We start from the raw sequence: 18,174 nt of genomic DNA, 5'->3' as shown, positions 1-18,174 counted from the left end.
GGCCAAAAACTTTGTTGTACCACTCTTATCACCAGGAATGCTGTGCCTAAGTGCTGTGAGAGCAAGGCTCTTGGTTTCTTTGGTGCGATGACAGAACAGTGCAAGACATGCAGCACGTGCTTAATTAATATTTGTTGAATAAAAGAACATGGAATGAAGTTATGTGCACATAAATGTAGCTCACTTCTGGCCATAGGTTTATAAAAAAATAGTTTTTACCAAAAAAAGTTATTGACATAGATATAAAGTAATGTTATATTTTAAACAGTAATGTCTGGATTTCTCAGGAGCCACCTTGAGAAGATAAACTCTTTCCAACAGGACGAGTGCTCAAAACATTATGGGAATTTCTTTTTTAAACATTAAAATTCCCTGCTGTTTTCATAATAACAGTCCTCCAATAATCTCACAGCCTGGGGTTCTCCTCCTTGGACTTTGGACATAGGAGAAAGGTACGAAATGCCACTGTCCACATTGGGCTCCCATTCACGTTCTTAGGGATAACTGAGACTGTGGATCTTAACCACCCATGCACTTCTTTAGGTGTTTGAACATATTTTGGGTGCTTTCCAAACACCCTTTCTGCACAACAGGTTCAGCTCTCTGAAGGCCCACTACCTGGGAGAGTAGGGTTAGGAGCTCCAACCTATTAGCAGAGAAGAATTATGGCTAAGGGACGATGGTCCCAACCAAGGAGGAGCTGTCCCTGGGGAGCAGCATTCATTTCTCTACCTTCTCGATGAGCTCGATGCAGGCAGCCAGGTCCATCCCGAAGTCGATGAACTCCCACTCGATGCCCTCCTTCTTGTACTCCTCCTGCTACAGCACGAACATGTGGTGGTTGAAAAACTGTTGCAGTTTCTCATTGGTGAGGTTGATGCACAGCTGCTCCAGGCTGTTGAACTGGGTTTTTCAAATATTGAAGAGTTTGAGTGAGTTTGGAAAATCCAGTGGGGATTCAGCAAAGCAAACATCATGTCAAAGGGCCTTTTTAGGCCAGTCATTTATTCAAACAACTCACATCGAAGATCTCAAAGCCAGCGATGTCCAGGACCCCGATGAAGTACTGCCTGGGCTGCTTAGTGTCCAGCTGCTGGTTGATGCGGGTTACCATCCACAGGAACATCTTCTCGTAGATGGCTTTGGCCAGAGCGCCCACCGTGTTGGTCACCTTGAGGAAGGATTCACCCACTCAACCCTCAGCTTAGTGTTTTTATGGTTGAAACATACAAAGTTGGCATCTTGAAGGTCAAAAGCAGTTGGAGATTGGCAATTTCACATAGTCCAACCTAATATTAAATATGTCTTGAGGTGTTTACCCGGCTCATGACATCTCCCTTTCTCTGAGAGCTAGCCCATTTGCAAAGATAGTTTTCTACAAACCATGGTTATAACACACTCCTCTAACCACTAGATGCACTTAATTGATTCGAATTTGGTTAAACAGGGTATCTTTCCTGAGAGTTGGAAACTGGGATCAAAAGACACTGGTCCCAGTCTAGGGTGAGGGTGGGACAATGGAGATCTAGACTTGGGAGCTGTGGGGTGGCCATGGGCCGGAGAGTGGGGAAAGCTTGTATCTGCTTGGTGGGGACACACAGGGGAGAGTGGTGCCAGTCCCCGGAGGCCCAGAGAAGGAGCTGGGGAGAGGCTGCCTGCCTCCAGGGGGCTCTTCAGTTCCTAGCTCCAGGTCTTCAAGGTACTCAGTGGGTATGTACTCCTGGATTTGCATTCCTTGAGTTACCCCTGAGGCCTAAGAATGAATCCCACCTGAGATTGGAAGTCAGTTTCATATGTATTTTGGACACCTGCAACTCTAAAATGATGGTGAAAATAACTAAATACTTGAGTCAGCTGAAATCAGAACATTCTTACCTGTTGGACATTTTGTCCTTTAGTGACATATTCATTCCCCACCTTTACCCTTGGACAGCACAGGCCTTTCAGCATTTCTGCAGAGTTCAGACCCATTAGGTATCCAGCTTTGTCAGCCACTGAAGGAAGAGGAGAAATGGTGTGACACAAAACAGCAGATGCTAAAGGGTCCAATCAGGTCCACCCAGAAATGTTTTCTGTAATCCTTTTTGATGTTTTGATGTTCTCCTATGTACACCAGGCCTGGACTTGCCAATGATGCTTCAATCCCACAGTCCAAGATCCCAGATTTTCAAGAACTTTCAATTTGCCTCCTAGATACAACCCTTAATTATAGGTTAATCTTGGTCTACTGATATTTGAATTTCATTTTTAAAAAAAGATATAGTTACACAGTAATATTGGAGTCTCATAGCAACAAAATGGCATATAAATAAAGGAGGCACCATTTGAACAATTAACAATATATGTCAAGCACCTTCCTAATTTATGCAAGTGCTAATAGCTGAGAGAGAAATACAAAACCTTAACCCAGCCTTCAAGTGTTTGGAGATATTCAAAAGCAGTTGGATTTTGGCAATTTCATATAGTTCATTGGGAGTTCAGTTGACTTTGGGATGGTCCTGGCTCTTGAGCTCATTGGGAAGGTAGAGAAATGCTCTGCTTCCCAGGGACAATCCTCACTGGTTGGGACCATCACCTTATTGCTGGCTGGGGATGTGAGTTAATAAAAATCCAGGGCAGTATTTATTGAGTACTTAATAAGAGGCCAAATATGTGCTTTATTCTTTTTCTTGCTTTGCCATTTAGATGGATGCACCATTATTCTTTGAATCACTTAAACTTGAAAACTTGGGGTGACTGCATCCTTCTTTCTTACCCCTGACATACCTGTGTTCAGACAGGCACCACATTCTGCTCACTTTACCTTCAAAATAGCTGGCATCTTCCTTGTTTCCAGGTGTTGTGGAATAGTATAGTGGCAGAGGGCCTGGGCTCCAGGGTCAGACTGTCAGGGCTCCAGTCTTGGTTTTGTTTCTTTATGCCTCAGTTTTGGCATTTGTAAGCCGAGGGCTAGTGGCCGACCTGTGCTGGCTGGGTTGTTGAGCAGCGGGTCTGGTGCATAGAGAGCGCTCAGCAGACCTTAGCTTGGGTTGGTAGCATCGTCAGAGGAGCTCAGGCCTCAACTATAACCCTCTTCTTACCCCTTTTCTAGGTTCCTTCTGCTCCTGAACATTGAACACATGGCTGCCAGGGCTGCAAGAGGGCTGGGGCCCCCACCAAGATATATATTAATATGGCGTCCTCTTGCTGAGGGGCTGGATACATTTTTTTTCAAGGTTTTATATTCTTGGTGATTGTGACTGCTCACAGATTAATCCGAGGCTGTCACTCATGCTTACGCTGCTACTTGGGGTGTCTGTGGCTTCTGGTGTTAACTGCACATGTTCTAAACCATTTATCCTGGCACTCAAGTCCTTCCCAAACTGATGCCAAGATAACCATTTTTAATTCTCATCTCTTACAAGTCCACCACACATCCCTCATCTATAGCCAAAGTGGACCATTCTCTCTGCTCCTTGGTCCCCTCTGATCATGAAGTTCCTTCTGCCTAGACTGCCCTCCCCCCCACCTTTCAGAATCCTACCATCCTTCAAAGTCCATGTCAGTGCTCCCCTCCCCCAGGAAGCCTTCCCTGATTATCCCAATCAGAGGTACTTCCTGCTCTAATCACTCCGAGTTTCTCTCCTCAATTTAGCATGTACCTCTATGATAGGCAGGATTCCATGATGGCTCCAAGATTGGTGCCCCCCAGTGCACCTTCTCTGTATAATTGCCTCCCCTTTCATGTGGGTAGAACTGTGAATGGGATATACTCCTGCATTGAGGTTACTAATCAGTTGACTTTGAGTTAATAAAAAGAGATTATCCTGGGTAAACCTAGCCTAATCAGGTGGGTCTTTATGGATGGTAATAAAGTCATATGTATTTTCCTGGCCTTTAAATCAAGGCTATTGGTTCCTTCTGTCATCTGGGATTCAAGACACACTGGTTCACACAGTAATACAAAAGGTAGAATTATTAGGGATGAACCAGCCTTTCACGATGGAGCTTGTAGAATGCAGTGTGAGAGATATGAGGCCTGAAGTGGGCATATGGTGGGTGGGTCCGGCTGCTGTCAGCCCCTCCTGCTGCTCCATTTCCCTGCCTTTTAGGGTGAGATTATCCAGGTGAGAGTCATGGTAGGAAGATGTGTACACCAGTGCTTGGTCAGGTCAAGTTCAACAGGTGTCAGAGTGGAAAAGGCAGCACAGGAGGAAGAAACCTGGCTGCCACCTTACCAAAGACCTTGTGTTAGGCCATAGCAATGAGGATGTTCTGGATATTAATAATGATATGCACAGAGGGAAGTGACGTTCCCTTAAATGTATCTTCTCATAAATGTCCACTTTAAAATAACACGTTAACTGTGATGGTGAGAGATTGACAAGTGGACTGTGATTACTCACATTTATGAAAACGATCCTTTTTGTTTTTCAAGGATTTGCAACTATAGGAGTCCTTGATCGAGCAAATGGACTTCCCCAGCTCATGTACAATGAGCTTCGGATGGCCCAAATTCAGTGTGTACAATTTTCAAAGAGCATCTCTTGAGATGAACACAAAAGTTTATCTCCTGTAGCCCAGTCCACATACCAGCACAGGTGGAGAGTAAAATCCCAGGCCCTTCCCGGATGCATTACCCTCAGGGCCGTCCGGCTCTGCCTGATCCTCACGCTGTTTCTGCTTGAACTTCTTGTTCCCATAATGCATCACAGCTCCAGTCAGTTTGTAGATCCCAACTTTCTCCTCTGAGCTGAAGCCAAGGATGTCAATGGCATTCTGGAATTAAAAAAAGGACAGCCATCACAGTAGGACAGCTTCTTCCTGGCAAAAGAAAGTATAGCTTTTCCCTGGCAAAGATAGCACCTTTTTGTATAGCAGGTTAGACAGCATTTGCCCAAATAAGTGAATGACAGGTGGGATATGACGAATTAGTGCTTAAAACACCATTTCTTTGATATAACATGTTGGTGTGAGTGGGTGGAGATTATGGGAAGAAAATGTGAATAATCTATTTTCTCCCATCCAATAAGAACTGATATTTTTTATTTTGGTATCATTGATCTACAATTACATGAAGAACATTATGTTTACTAGGCTCCCCCCTTCACCAAGTCCCCCCCACATACCCCTTCACAGTCACTGTCCATCAGCGTAGTAAGATGCTATAAACTCACTACAATAAGAACTGATTTTAATCCTTTCCCACTGTATGTAGATTTGGGGGCTGTGTCTAGATAAAGTCACTGGGAACCATTGTGTGATGTTGGGAGAAGGACGTCTGTGGACAGCATCTGAAAAATAGTGTCCAACAGTTGTAGAGTTTGGCGTTGTGATCCAGGAATTCCAGTGCTGATGAGAGTTCAGGCAATATGCCATCCTAGAGCAGTAGAACTGGAAGGGAAGATCTTTGAAGAGAGTACCATTGATTTTCAAATAAGAAAGGAGCAAACTTTGGCCAACCCCTCTTCACGTAATGCAGGGGTTAGGCACCATACAGGTGTTTTCTCATGAAGTCCCTATGATGAGAACCTTATATGTGAACAGATTTTCCAGACTCCCTGATGAAGAACCAAGGTTCAAAAAGGGCAAATAACCTCTTTAATAAAAAAAAACACTTATAAAAAAGAAGATCAGTAACCTGCCCCAAGTCTTGCAGGCAGGGTGTGATAAGCATGGTGCTGGAGGCACGGCTGAGTCACTTCAAAGCCCACAGCAGTTGCCAATTTGGTTTTATAACCACTTGGCCCATCTCCCATTAAGGTTTAAACTAGAAAATCCTTCCCTGAGGAATACAGATTGATGGTGTGGCAGAGTTTGCCACTGGAGCCTAAGCAATGCTCACTGGTGGAGTTGAAATATGTGTGGACATGTCTGTGAGCTGGCGGGAGACCCAGCCAGTGTTGAAGAGAGGAGCACTCTTGTGGGTGGTGCCCCTTTTGGGGGAGGGAGAGCCCATGCCTAGAGTTGATGCCAGGAGGAGAGATTCAGAGGCCTCCCTTGAATCCATGCTTCATGCCAGCAGATGCGTATCTGTGTTCAGGAAGAGGTTGCTGTGGGTTAGGAGAGAAAGAACTTCCACTAAATGCTGAAAGGAGCCGGTAAAAGCATTACTGCCTGGGAGCTTTTGGCATATGCGGTCCTTGCAGGGAGCAATCCCCCCTACCTGACCACAAAACAGCCATCACCCAGGAGAAGCTCAGTGGGAGGGTGGAACAGCAGCCCGTCAGCATGGGATTTACAGTGAGAACTCAAGACATCTTTGGTGATGTGAAGAATGACTTAGGAGGGCCTTTCTCAGGACTGGACACCTTGCCTCAGTCATTCACCTGTCCTTTCTATACTTGTCAGTGGGTAAAGACTGGAAAACCTGGTAAAAATACGTAATGCTTGTCAACAGAGAAATGCAAATTAAAACCACAATGAAATATCACCTCACACCAGTGAGGATTGCCACCATCCAAAAGACAAACAATAACAAATGTTGGTGAGGTTATGGAGAAAGGGAAACCCTCCTATACTGCTGGTGGGAATGTAAATTAGTTCAACCATTGTGGAAAGTAGTATGGAGGTTCCTCAAAATGCTCAAAATAGACATACCATTTGACCCAGGAATTCCACTTCTAGGAATTTACCCTAAGAATGCAGCACTCCAGTTTGAAAAAGACAGATGCACCCCTATGTTTATCACAGCACTATTTACAATAGCCAAGAAATGGAAACACCCTAAGTGTCCATCAGTAGATGAATGGATAAAGAAGATGTGGTACATATACACAATGGAATATTATTCAGCCATAAGAAGAAAACAAATCCTACCATTTGCAACAACATGGATGGAGCTAGAAGGTATTATGCTCAGTGAAATAAGCCAGGCGGAGAAAGACAAGTACCAAATGACTTCACTCATATGTGGAATATAAGAACAAAGGGAAAACTGAAGGAACAAAACAGCAGCAGACTCACAGAACCCAAGAATGGACTAACAGTTACCAAAGGGAAAGGAACTGGGGAGGATAGGTGGGAAGGGAGGGATAAGGACAGGGAAAAATAAAGGGGGCATTACGATTAGCATGTATAATGTGTGTGGGGGGGTACGGGGTGGGCTCTACAACACAGAGAAGACAAGTAGTGATTTTACAGCATCTTAGTAGGCTGATGGACAGTGACTGTGAAGGGGTATGTTGGGGGGACTTGGTGAAGGGGGGAGCCTAGTAAACATAATGTTCTTTATGTAAAAAAAAAAAAAAACCAAGGAGACTGTCTGAGTGAGGTGGTCCCAAACAGGCTGCTGGAGAGGCGACCCCAGACCTTAGGAACAGGCCCAGGCGCCTTGGACGGGGCCTGCTGAGGCGTGGGAGACTCTGGGTGCCAGGGGACAGGAGGGAAGTCCTCACGCTTCTCACATCTCTTCCTCCCGAGGCTACACTTCCCACCCATCTGTGCGAGCACCTAGCAGAGGCCAGCCATCATGCTCTACAAATAAAATAACTGGGTTTGTCAATCTGCCATTGGACAGGGGAAGTTCATCTGGATTCATTTTGGAGCCACAGGAAAGCTGGCATGGGCGGACATTGAAACCTGTGAGTCCAAACACTCTTGTTTGGCACCTTGGTATTTGACCAGACAAGCATCTCCGGTGAACCTGAAATCACATTATTTTTTGTTACTTTAGATCTCTTAGAAAAATCCAGAGTGACATTTCAGTTATCCAGTGAGAGAAGCTATCATATTTTTTATCAAATCATATCAAACAAGAAACCAGAACTAATTGGTAAGTTCTTAGGATATTGTTCACATCACCCACATCAGTCACACTGGAAAAAAGCGCTGAGTAAGTCATGCATGAAAGGCTAAAGGGATCTTCGTGTTTCACAGACCTGCTTCTCATTTCAACCAATCCCTTCGACTTCCCCTTTGTGAGCCGAGGAGAAGCCAGCATTAATGACGGTGAAGAGCTGCGGGCCTCTGACGTAGGCATTTTGTTTCTTTCTTTAAGCATCAAATTATCGAGTTTATGAACTGAGAGGCTGCTTGGTGGTCTAATGAGAAAACTGGGGTCCAGAGAGGCTGAGTGATTAGGCTCAAGATCTCAGAGGGTCAGTACAGATCCCAGCCCTCCCCACTGAGCTGTGTCAGAACAGTCAAAGGGGGAACACAGAGGTTCTCCAAAACAGCCCTTCAGTTCTCTGCTCTAGCATTTTAGAGTAAATTTTCACACGTTTAAGTTTTTTAAAGGTTTCGTTGGAACCTATCACCTTACAAAATCACCTACACAGTTTCTTAAGAAACTTTAGAAAATTCAGAGAAGAAAAAAGCAGGAGAAACACCCGCACTCTGTAGCTGCTGATCTGCCCCTCAGACTCCTGCTAGGACCCAGCTCCTCAGCACGCCAGTCAGGCCCTTTGATCCTTAGCTTTGAGCTGTATCTCCAGGACTAATAACTAAATGCATTGGACCCTCCAATGTGCTAGGAACTGAGGTGAGTGGCTTTGCCTGCATTATCTAATTTGAGCCTCAAAGAACCTTCTGGGATAGGACCCCCTATTGCCCTTGTTTCACAGGTAGAAGCCAAGCCTTAGGAAAAAATACACAATCTGCTTGAAAACAGACTTTGTAAGTGACAGGCTGTTTGAACCCAGAGGCCCAACCCCAGGGTTTGTATTATTAACTAAAATACAATTACTCTCTACCCCGCACAGAAGCTGTGAGAGCTTGCAGAAAGGGGTCTTGTCCAGCATCCTAGGGGCATTGCCCAGTGCCCGGGTTCTTGAGCTTCATTTTGTGACCTCTCGAGGTGCCGCTAACTGCCTTAAGGCAAGAAGAAAATGTTCACGATCAAATAAACATCAGTTAACTTAGGCCTGGTCGTTATGTAATTCATTCATTCATTCATTCATTCATTTATCTATCTATCTATTCATTCATTCATTTATTTATTTTGCCTATTACCCCTCACAAGAAACCATTCCACTGGAATAGCAGTACATTTTGCAAGCATTTAATTGTTTTAACGACTTGAAATCTGCTGGAAAAGACTTCCTAGTGAGCCTGCTATCCATCATGCTGTAAAGGAGTTTTACTACATTGTGTATTTTTTTTTCTATTTTGGTATCATTAATCTACAATTACATGAAGAACATTATGTTTACTAGGTTCAACCTTTCACCAAGTCCCCCCCACAACCCCCATTACAGTCACTGTCCATCAGTGTAGTAAGATGCTGTAGAATCACTACTTGTCTTCTCTGTGTTGCACAGCGCTCCCCGTGCCTCCACCCCACATTATACATGCTAATCATAATGCCCCTTTCTTCCCCCCACCCTTATGCCTCCCTTCCCACCCATCTTCTGCGGTCTCCTTGGTTTTTATCCTCCTCTCTTGTAACTGGCTTCTCAAGCTCTTCAGAACATCTCTGATAACCTGTAGGACCAACGGCCTGACTTCTTTTTTGCCTGGTGATAAAAGGAAAATAAAGGGCCCCGTGATAATAAAGATTTCTTGTCTCCATTTCCCTTACTGCTTCCTATTGGCAAGCTTAACTCCCAGGCTCAGGCCAGGCTCCCCGGCTCCCAAAAGACCCACTCAGGGTCTGAGTTGCCCTGTTTGTTCATCCACAGTCTGGAATGTAGTCAGTGCTCAGGAATCTCATCATTTTCTGAATGAAGCATAAGGAGAGTCCCTGTCAGGGTAGTGGAGGGAGGTGTGAGTGTTAAGCGCTGGGTCTTCAGTGTTTTCAGCTGCTTAGTGGAGGCGGACAGGATGCTGGCCTACAGATGTTTGTCTGTAGGGTGTAAGGTGGACAGAATAACCAGAATGATTGTGACTTTAGTCAGGATCACAGAAGAGGCCAACAGACTAAATAAATGGAGTGCCTGAAGGCATGTCTTTACTCGACACCAATGCCAGGTTAATGTATCCAAGTATGGGTAATGTATCTCTGCTGTGTAACACGCACCCAGATCCCCTACAAGGTAGAGTTTAGTTGTGCACTGGGAAGACAGATGTGCAGAGAGGACCAAGGGAAAGAAAGGAAAGTCAGGATTCTGAGCCATAGTCTTTGATGGACACATCTCCTTTCTCATCAATGACCCTTTTATCTTTGAGAGGTAACAACAAAATGCAAGCTTGAGATTACTCAGCTACTGAGAGGTGTGATTTTTTGATGTGCTTTTGTTACTGCTGGCATAGGAGGGCTTTGTTCCTGCTCCACTGAGCAGTGAATTCAGTAGAGGGCTGGATGTTTCGTCATTTGGGCATATATGCCTCTTTGGCTGAGCTAATTCTAAGTGAAATGCTGAAAGAAAGGGCATATCCTTCAATATTTACAATATCAACTTATTTCCAATTTTTTAGCTCATCTGCCTTTGCCAGGTTTCCCGTTTTTAATGCCTCCTGACATGGGGGAGTTCAAATCTACTAATTCAATTCACATTAAGGTTTCCATGGCTAATAAATCAATGGCTATTGTTTAATGGATTCCTGCATTTACATTGTTTTTTTATCCAGAGAGACCAATTTTAGCGTAAAGGAATTGCTCTCTACTTGTGGAATTTGACTCCCTGTGATGTGAGGATGTGTTGAGGTGATGTTGACTAGTTAGGGGAGGATGGCTAAATCCTCTCTCTGCAAGATCAAGCCAACACATTCTTCAAAGTATATCAGAATATCTCAACTGGATAGATTGATCTGAATGGCTTGGGGGTAGAATAAGGCTGGGTTATTCTAATTTCTGCAGCGATTTTTCATATCCAGCACTTGAAGAGAGCGTTTGGTTTTGGGGGTAGCTAAAAATTGGACTGGTTCTTACAAATCTTGGGGAGTTGTCATTCCTCATGGTCTTGGCATTTCCAAAACCTCCAGCAAGGGGTTGGCTTGGATGATCTGATTCTCCAGGGTCCCCTGACCATTAACAAGAAGAGGAAAAGAGAGGACTTGGGACTGTTCTCCGAAGAAGTCCCTTGGTGACTTGGAAGTGTGGTTACTGCAGACAGGGTCCTGGGAGAGATGTCGACCAGCTCAGCCTGTTGGCCAGTGCATATGTGTGGAGTACCCCCAGCCCCACTCCCACCCACCAGAGAAGTCTCTGAGGTCCCATCCTGGAGAGGGTCTAATCAGTACAGCGTTAGAGTGACTAAATTCCAGGCTCCATCTTGGTTTCTCAGACTGTCTTCCTTGGTAACATTTCATTATAAATCATGGATTTTGAGAACATACACCTCTCTTACTGCAGGCATCTGATCTATTTAATATAGGCATTTGGCTTCTGAAATGTAAGTAGAATGTGAGCAAGAAAAGTGACCCAAAAAATTATATGATAGAAACAGTGGTTCTTAAAAAAAATTTTAAGTAGCAAAACACATTTCATGAGAATGATTGCTCAGAGTCCTCTTACAGAAATCAGAGTTGTCCCCTTATCCCCATGACTGTCTGTTCTTCTGGCTCCAGAGCATTTGGAACATATTATCCAGTCCGGTGTTTCTCAAAGTCCAGGGATCCCTGGACCAGCAGCATGGACAGTGGGAACACATTCGAAAAGCAAAATGTCAGGATTGTGTGAGACAGGAATTTCAATCAGAAATTCGGGGTCTGGAGCCCAGTGGTGGGTTGTTAACAAGCCTTCCTGCTCATTCTGATATGCGCTTCAGTTTGAGAGTCACTGGCCTAAACCATTCCTTCCCCTGAGAAGGACGTGGAGTTGCTCAGGGTTCCTAGGCTGTTGCTGATGGAGCTGGTCTGAGCCTGAGTCCACTAGGTGGAACTCCTGCCTGCCTTGCTCCAGGGACACCCTGGGGCAAGACCTTGTGCCGTGCATCTCTTCTGAGTACAGAGCTGTGTATATACTCAGGGTTCACCCAGTATTTTAAGTTACACTTATTCCAGCAAGCCTCTGGGTGCAGGGGTTGCTCACCTGTGTTTTGCCTGGCTGTGGCTCCTTCTTCTTGTCTCCAGTGACTGCGATTGTTGCAAAGTACTGGATAACATGCTTGGTGTTCACCGTCTTCCCAGGCCCAGACTCTCCACTATTGGTTTAAAAGTAAATGAGATAAAGGAGAGTGGAAGAGATGGCACTGGCTTCCAAGTCATCACCATGCCGACACAGGTTACTCACGTGATAAGGATGGACTGGTTGTCTTGATCTAGAAATGCAGAGGGAAGCCAAACAAAATAAATAAATAAACAGCAAACACACAGAATATAAAAACAGGGCTACATCGGGGGTGGTTAGAGTACATGAGTTCCAATTCTGGCTTTCCCATTAACCGGTGGGTGGGACGATTTGGACAAGTCTGCTCTTTGAGACCATCTGTGCAGATTTCCCAGATGTGGGGTGTGTAATATGGGCAGCTCGGGAAATGAATGGTGAATCCCACAGAGTGAAAGTTACTCTTGCTCAGAGATCCTTCCTGCCTTGCTTGCACTTCCTCATCTCCCTTTGTAGCAAAGAAGGCAAGTCTCAGACTCAGAGCTTGTGGAAAGCCATAGCTTCCTATTAGAATTTAGGGATGCTGATTGGTTGTCATTGCATTTTTCTTTTACCTTACTTTGTAGTTGTGCAAAGTGATAATTGTTTTCCATTAGCATCAGTTTATGGGGTGAATTGTGTCCCCCAAGATTCATATTCCTTACCCCCAGCACCTCAGAATATGACTTCATTTGGAAATAAGGCCATTGCAGATGTTCCTAGTTAAGATGAGGTCATACTGGAATATGGGCCCCTAATCCAATATGACTGGTGTCTTTGTCAAAAAAGGGAAACTTGGAGGCAGATATGTACAGACAGAACACCAGGTGCAGATAAAGGTAGGGATCAGGCTGATGCTTCTATGAGCCAAGGAACATCAAAAATTGCCAGCAAACCACTGAAAGCCAAGATAGGCATGGAGCCAATACTCCCTCTCAGCTCAAAGAAGGAATCACACTGCTAATACTTTGATCTTGAGCTTTTGGCCTCCAAAACTGTGAAACAATAAATTTCTGTTGTTGAAGCCATTCAGTTTGTGGTACTTTCTTATAGCAGCCCTAGGACACTAATATAAATGGCGATATGAATCTTCCTTTTAAAACTGATGTAACTTCAGTCAATTTGAAAAAAAGTACTAAGTACATGGAAATGGCTAGGATTATAAATGTGAGAGAGGAATGACTGATGTTTGGGCAACACTACAGTAGATTACTTACAAAAAAATGCACATCAATTTTTTAACATAAGTAGCCATGAATGAGATTTTCAAAGTGAAGAAAAATGCTTGAAGTTGGCGTTCCTTGCTTTAAGGTTAGCAAGAAAATAGGAGGTAGTAGATGACTTTAAAGTGTCTTCAGATCTCAGATGCTCGCTTCTACTTCTTGTATCTGCACCAATTAATGTGACAGCTGAACAGTAGAAAGTGACATTAGGCATGATGGTGTGACAGTATCACCACATGTCTATTTACTGTGCTGTTCTGGAAATTTAGGGAGGAGAATGAGGAGTCTGAATCTGGGGAAGAAGGCAGGGGAAGGACATTGCTATGCCCATTTCTCCAACTTTGCATTCTCAGGTGGCTATTAATAGAGTCTCTCTTCCAAGTGTGACCATACTGGGGTGGGGGTGGGGGTTTGGAGGTGGGAACAGGGCATCTCCTTGTATTCCACATTCCCCCCAAATAAGCATGTGCTTAGTGTGGCTTCAGTCATGAGCACTGGCTTATGCACCATGAGTGGGAATGGAAGAAATGACACCTGTGGTTTTCCATTGTGAAATCATTTCAGTCTCCTTCACTGATCACTGCACCATTCAGGTGACCAAGGCCTGTGAAGGGCTCGAATAATTAACAAGAACCCATCCACTGTAAAGGACTTGAATTAACTAAAAACTATTTCTAAAAAATATGGGTTGAAGAAATCATTCACCAGTCAGCATCGGTGTTGTCGGAGACAGAGAAGATGTGGGGCAGGGCCTCCTGGCGCTTTTTGCCTCTGTAGGCAGCCACCACCTTGGGGTTGTACACTGGCAGCCACTTGTAGGGGTTGATGGTGACCCAGAAGAGGCCCAAGTAGGTCTGAGTGGCCAATCAGAAAATGCAACATGTGGATTTTGTTTTTACTCAGAGAAACGGAGTGAAGAGATGCTGAAGGGCGCTCACGTAGATCATCCAGGCTGTGTAGTGCTCTTTGAGGTTGTACAGCACCGCGGGCTCGTGCAGGTGGGTCATCATGGCCATGTCCTCGATCTTGTTGAATTTGGGAGGGTTCATGGGGAACACCTGGTCACTGTTCAGAGTGAGTGTCTGGGTATTGAGAGGAAGAGCACGTAATGAAGGGGACAGCCTATGATCCCAACCCCATTCTACCAATGTGGTGGAAGTCGTACTATATTGTGGTGCAATCACCCCATTATCATGGATAACTTTATAGATCATTTCCATGCCCAGAGATGATCTACAAATAACTATACTGATTAATCTCATTCTGGTCAAACTGCATGACTGATTGAGGTCTGATGCCCCCCAGTCAGTGTGCCATCCTGTTTTCCAGGAGTCCGTTACAGGCGTGCAGAGTGAGAGAGCACTTCAGCCCTCAGGGTGGCCAAGTGGGACTCAGGATGGCCAAGGCCAGGGCAGGTTGCCTCTGTTTACCCCATTTTCTATGAATGCTGCGATAAGACAAATGTTGGAAGGTTGGAAAGAGCTACTACTCCAATGTATTGTGCACCTCTGCTCATGCGGGTTCCTTTGTCTGGAGTATCTTCATTGAAATTATGTCCAGAAACCCTCAAAGTTCCACTCAAGTGCCACCTCTTCCATGGCCTATTTCTCTCTCTCCTGTCTTTTCAAGGCTTCCAGAATTCCTGATATGCTCTGATAGTTAAAACATTTGGATTTGCAGTATGTATGGCCCATAACTGAACAATATTTTGAGACTATTACTTAATTTTCCTCCTCTGTGTTTTTCCCCTGTTTCCCTCATTCAAGCATACAGCTGGCCCTTAACTCCATTACTCAGGAGAGATAGAATAGGACAAAAAAGAAAAAGAACATATAAGGCTCTCTGGCTTTTGTTTTCCTAAAAGCTTAAGTCCTTAGAAGAGCTTTGAGGGATTTACTAAAAAAATAAAAGGAAGGGGATTTGTTGGTATAGGACCAAATCACTTGAGGAAAGGAGACTTTTCCACCCCACTTCCCTATCCTAGAGGGAGAGACACTCAAGACAGCATAAGGGGAGATGGTAAAGTCTGTGTATCCTGGAGCTTCAGGCTCTGTGATTTGTTTCTTAGCAAACCCTTCAGGAAGGCACTGAGATCCAGTGTGGTATTGTGTAAGGTTCTGAAACTGGCACAAACCCTGGGGGAGACCCCAAGAATGACCAAAGAAAATTCATTTCCAGTCCAGAAGAAAGAGGCTGAAATCAAAGGTTAAGTTCAATAGCAATGGCAATGAAAAGATCAGTCTCATATGCCTGAGTTTGGGAACTGAGATTCATACCTGCCACGTAGATCTCGATTCCTACACTGGAAGGTAAACTTAGGGAAAGCAGGTGGTGAGATTTGCTTGTATGTGCAAAGTGATGAACACAGTGAACTAGACGCAGTGGGTGTCCAGTAAATATTGAATTGGACAGTGTCCTGTAATTCTCTACATTAAACTAGGCATCGCCCCGCAGCTGCCTCTGTATAGCACTCTGCGGCCTGGAGAGCTGTATTTGGTCAGTCCACTCAGGAGCAGGCAGCATCAATCTCTCCCTTACATAGCCTGGCACCTACCACCCACACCTTCCTCCTTCTCCAAAGCAAACACTGCAAAAACTCTCAAAGTCCAAGCCCTCAGAGAAAGAAAGGGGTAGGAGCCAAGGTGTATGCAATGCTAGTTTCCACGAGCTACTTCACTCCAGAGTAGACAAACGTGAGCTGTCTGTCTGTAGGTTCCGATGGGCCAGCATGCACAAAGGAAAAAGAAGATGGCTTTATTATCAGGGACATCTGAGATCCACGCTTACCCGGTCATCGAGGGTCTTGACTGTGACTTGGTCATTTTCCCTGCTCTGGATCATACCTTTCACATAAAATTCTTTATCATCCAGTGCAAAGCAGGCTTTCTTAGAATCCAAAGGGTGATTCTAAGCCTCCATTCTCTTTCTCTGGCTTCCGCAGGTAGGGAGCTGTTTCTTCAAAAATGGCCATCTCTGCGTCAAAGTTCATGGCTGCAGGGGGCTGGGAAGACCAGGGGATTGCTGAGTCTGGAGCCGGGGCAGCTCCTGAATCCAAAGGATGCCAGTCTGTTATTTCCATTCAGGCAGGGGCCAGATTCAAAAGCTACTGGGATTAACCTTCATTCTGCGGAACCTAGGACCAAGCCTAAGGGCTTAGAGTGGGCAAGTGGGAATGGGCTGAAGGGGATGTTTTACTCCAAGAGAAATGATTGAGGCATTGTTTCATCTCTGAGTGTTGATTTTGAGAATCTCTCTTAGTTTGTGGTTCCGAAGGATGAAAGTCTGAACCAATTAGAGGAAGCCAAGGTGGTGCCAATAAAGGGAGGCCTCAGGAAGTTAATTACCTATCATGTTTGAGCCCTGTGAGCTCTGTGTCACCCCAAAATTTTAAGGGTATCTGAAAAGAATATTGGAATGGTGATAATTCCTAGTAGAGATTTCAGACATGCCAATGAAAAGTGAAGACTTGAGCATGAAGTATTGCAACACTTGTTAGCAAATTATAGGTAACCAAGTGATGGCAGGCATTATGGCCTGAGGCAATGATTTCAATCTTTAATACACACCACAGTTACCTGGAGCAATTGTTAGAACACAGATTGCTGGGCTCCAACCCTGAAGTTCTTGATTCAGGAAGTCTGGGCTGGGCTCTGAGAACATGCATTTCCAGCAAGTTCCCAGGGGATGCTGACGTTGCTGGTCCAGGGATCACATCTAAGCACTGCTGGCATAGACCCCCCTACAAGTGTGTTCCTTGAACCTGTTGTCTCAGCATCCCCCAGGAATGTGGTGGAAATGCAGAACCTCAGACCCACCCCAGCACACAGAATCAGAATATGCATTTCAACAAGGCTCCCCCCACCCGGGGATTTCTGCGTTTAGCAGAGCTGAGCAGTATTGGGCCAGAGCAGTGGTTTCCAAACTTCCGTTGTTATGTGGCAGTGTCAGGATGTGACAAACAGTGTTTAATTAGATTAACATGTGCTTCAGAAACTCACTGCCTGGTGTGCATGCCCTCGTGCGCGTTTGAAGGGTCTTTCTACCTCTGCCTCTCTTGCCCCTGCTCCCCTCCCTCCTCTCTCTCCCCAGACCAAAGTCCTTCTCTTTGCATGTTTTTGCTGCTTAGAAGCTAGAAAATCTGGCTTAGAGTCCTAGCCATTCCTGAACTTGGTCAAACCACTTAACTTCTCTGGGCCCCTGTCTATTTCACTTGAAATGAAGAAGTGCGCTTTGCTCATTTCTAAGGCTCCTGCCAGTGTGTGGCTTCAGGATTCCTCTTCCGCATCTGCATTTGCTTTTCCCACTCCCTCTGGCTCGGGTTCCCCTGACTCCTCTCCTTCTTTTATCCACATCTCTTCCCCTGTCCCTTTCTCTCCTTCAAACTTCCCACAAACTCTCCTGTGACTGACCATAACATAGAGTTAAATTACATACACACGTGTCTTCCCATCTCTCTCTTAAGAAAAGTTCGTGCTTTTTAAAAGCCTTTTTGTTCCCTATTAAAAGTGGGTGAGTTGACAGGGCATAAATCTGCAAAGAAGTAAAAAGCTAACCTTTTCAAACTATACGGCTTCTCTCTCACTTACCAACTTTACATTTCCCTGTATGGCCCCGAAAGATGACTGGTTAGCCAGAGATGGGTAAGATTCCTCAAGGGAGGAACAACCTAAGACAGGCACAGTCTCAGGTGAGAAATTGGGGATCAACAGAGGTGAGGCTTAGAACCCCACCCCCCCCCTGTTTTGAGAGAAATCTTCTGCATCCGTGGATGTTTTATTGCCCTTGTCTAGCTTGGATTAACACATAGTCTACAGGCACACACCTGATCATCTACATTTGCCCTCTTACAGCACTAAACTATGTTTTCTACCTTTATCTTGCATCTACCTACCACTTCAGCATTTTATTAAAAAAAATAATAATAATAAGGGAGAAATGTGGGATTCACGTATAAATCAAGTATAAAAATCAAACGAATATTCATATTTGACCTGATTGTTTATAGTT

The 18,174-nt window shown here is 44.8% G+C and overlaps 1 pseudogene; it reads right to left on the bottom strand.

The window, feature by feature from the left end:
* LOC108408766 (myosin-13-like) overlaps window positions 1–16,156 on the bottom strand; it is a 46,152-nt pseudogene extending 29,996 nt beyond the window's left edge.
* Between the last annotated feature and the right edge of the window lie 2,018 nt (window positions 16,157–18,174).

The sequence above is a fragment of the Manis javanica genome, chromosome 4 (assembly GCF_040802235.1).
Source record: "Manis javanica isolate MJ-LG chromosome 4, MJ_LKY, whole genome shotgun sequence".
Lineage (NCBI taxonomy): Eukaryota > Metazoa > Chordata > Mammalia > Pholidota > Manidae > Manis > Manis javanica.
This window is presented reverse-complemented; position numbering and strand designations above follow the sequence as displayed.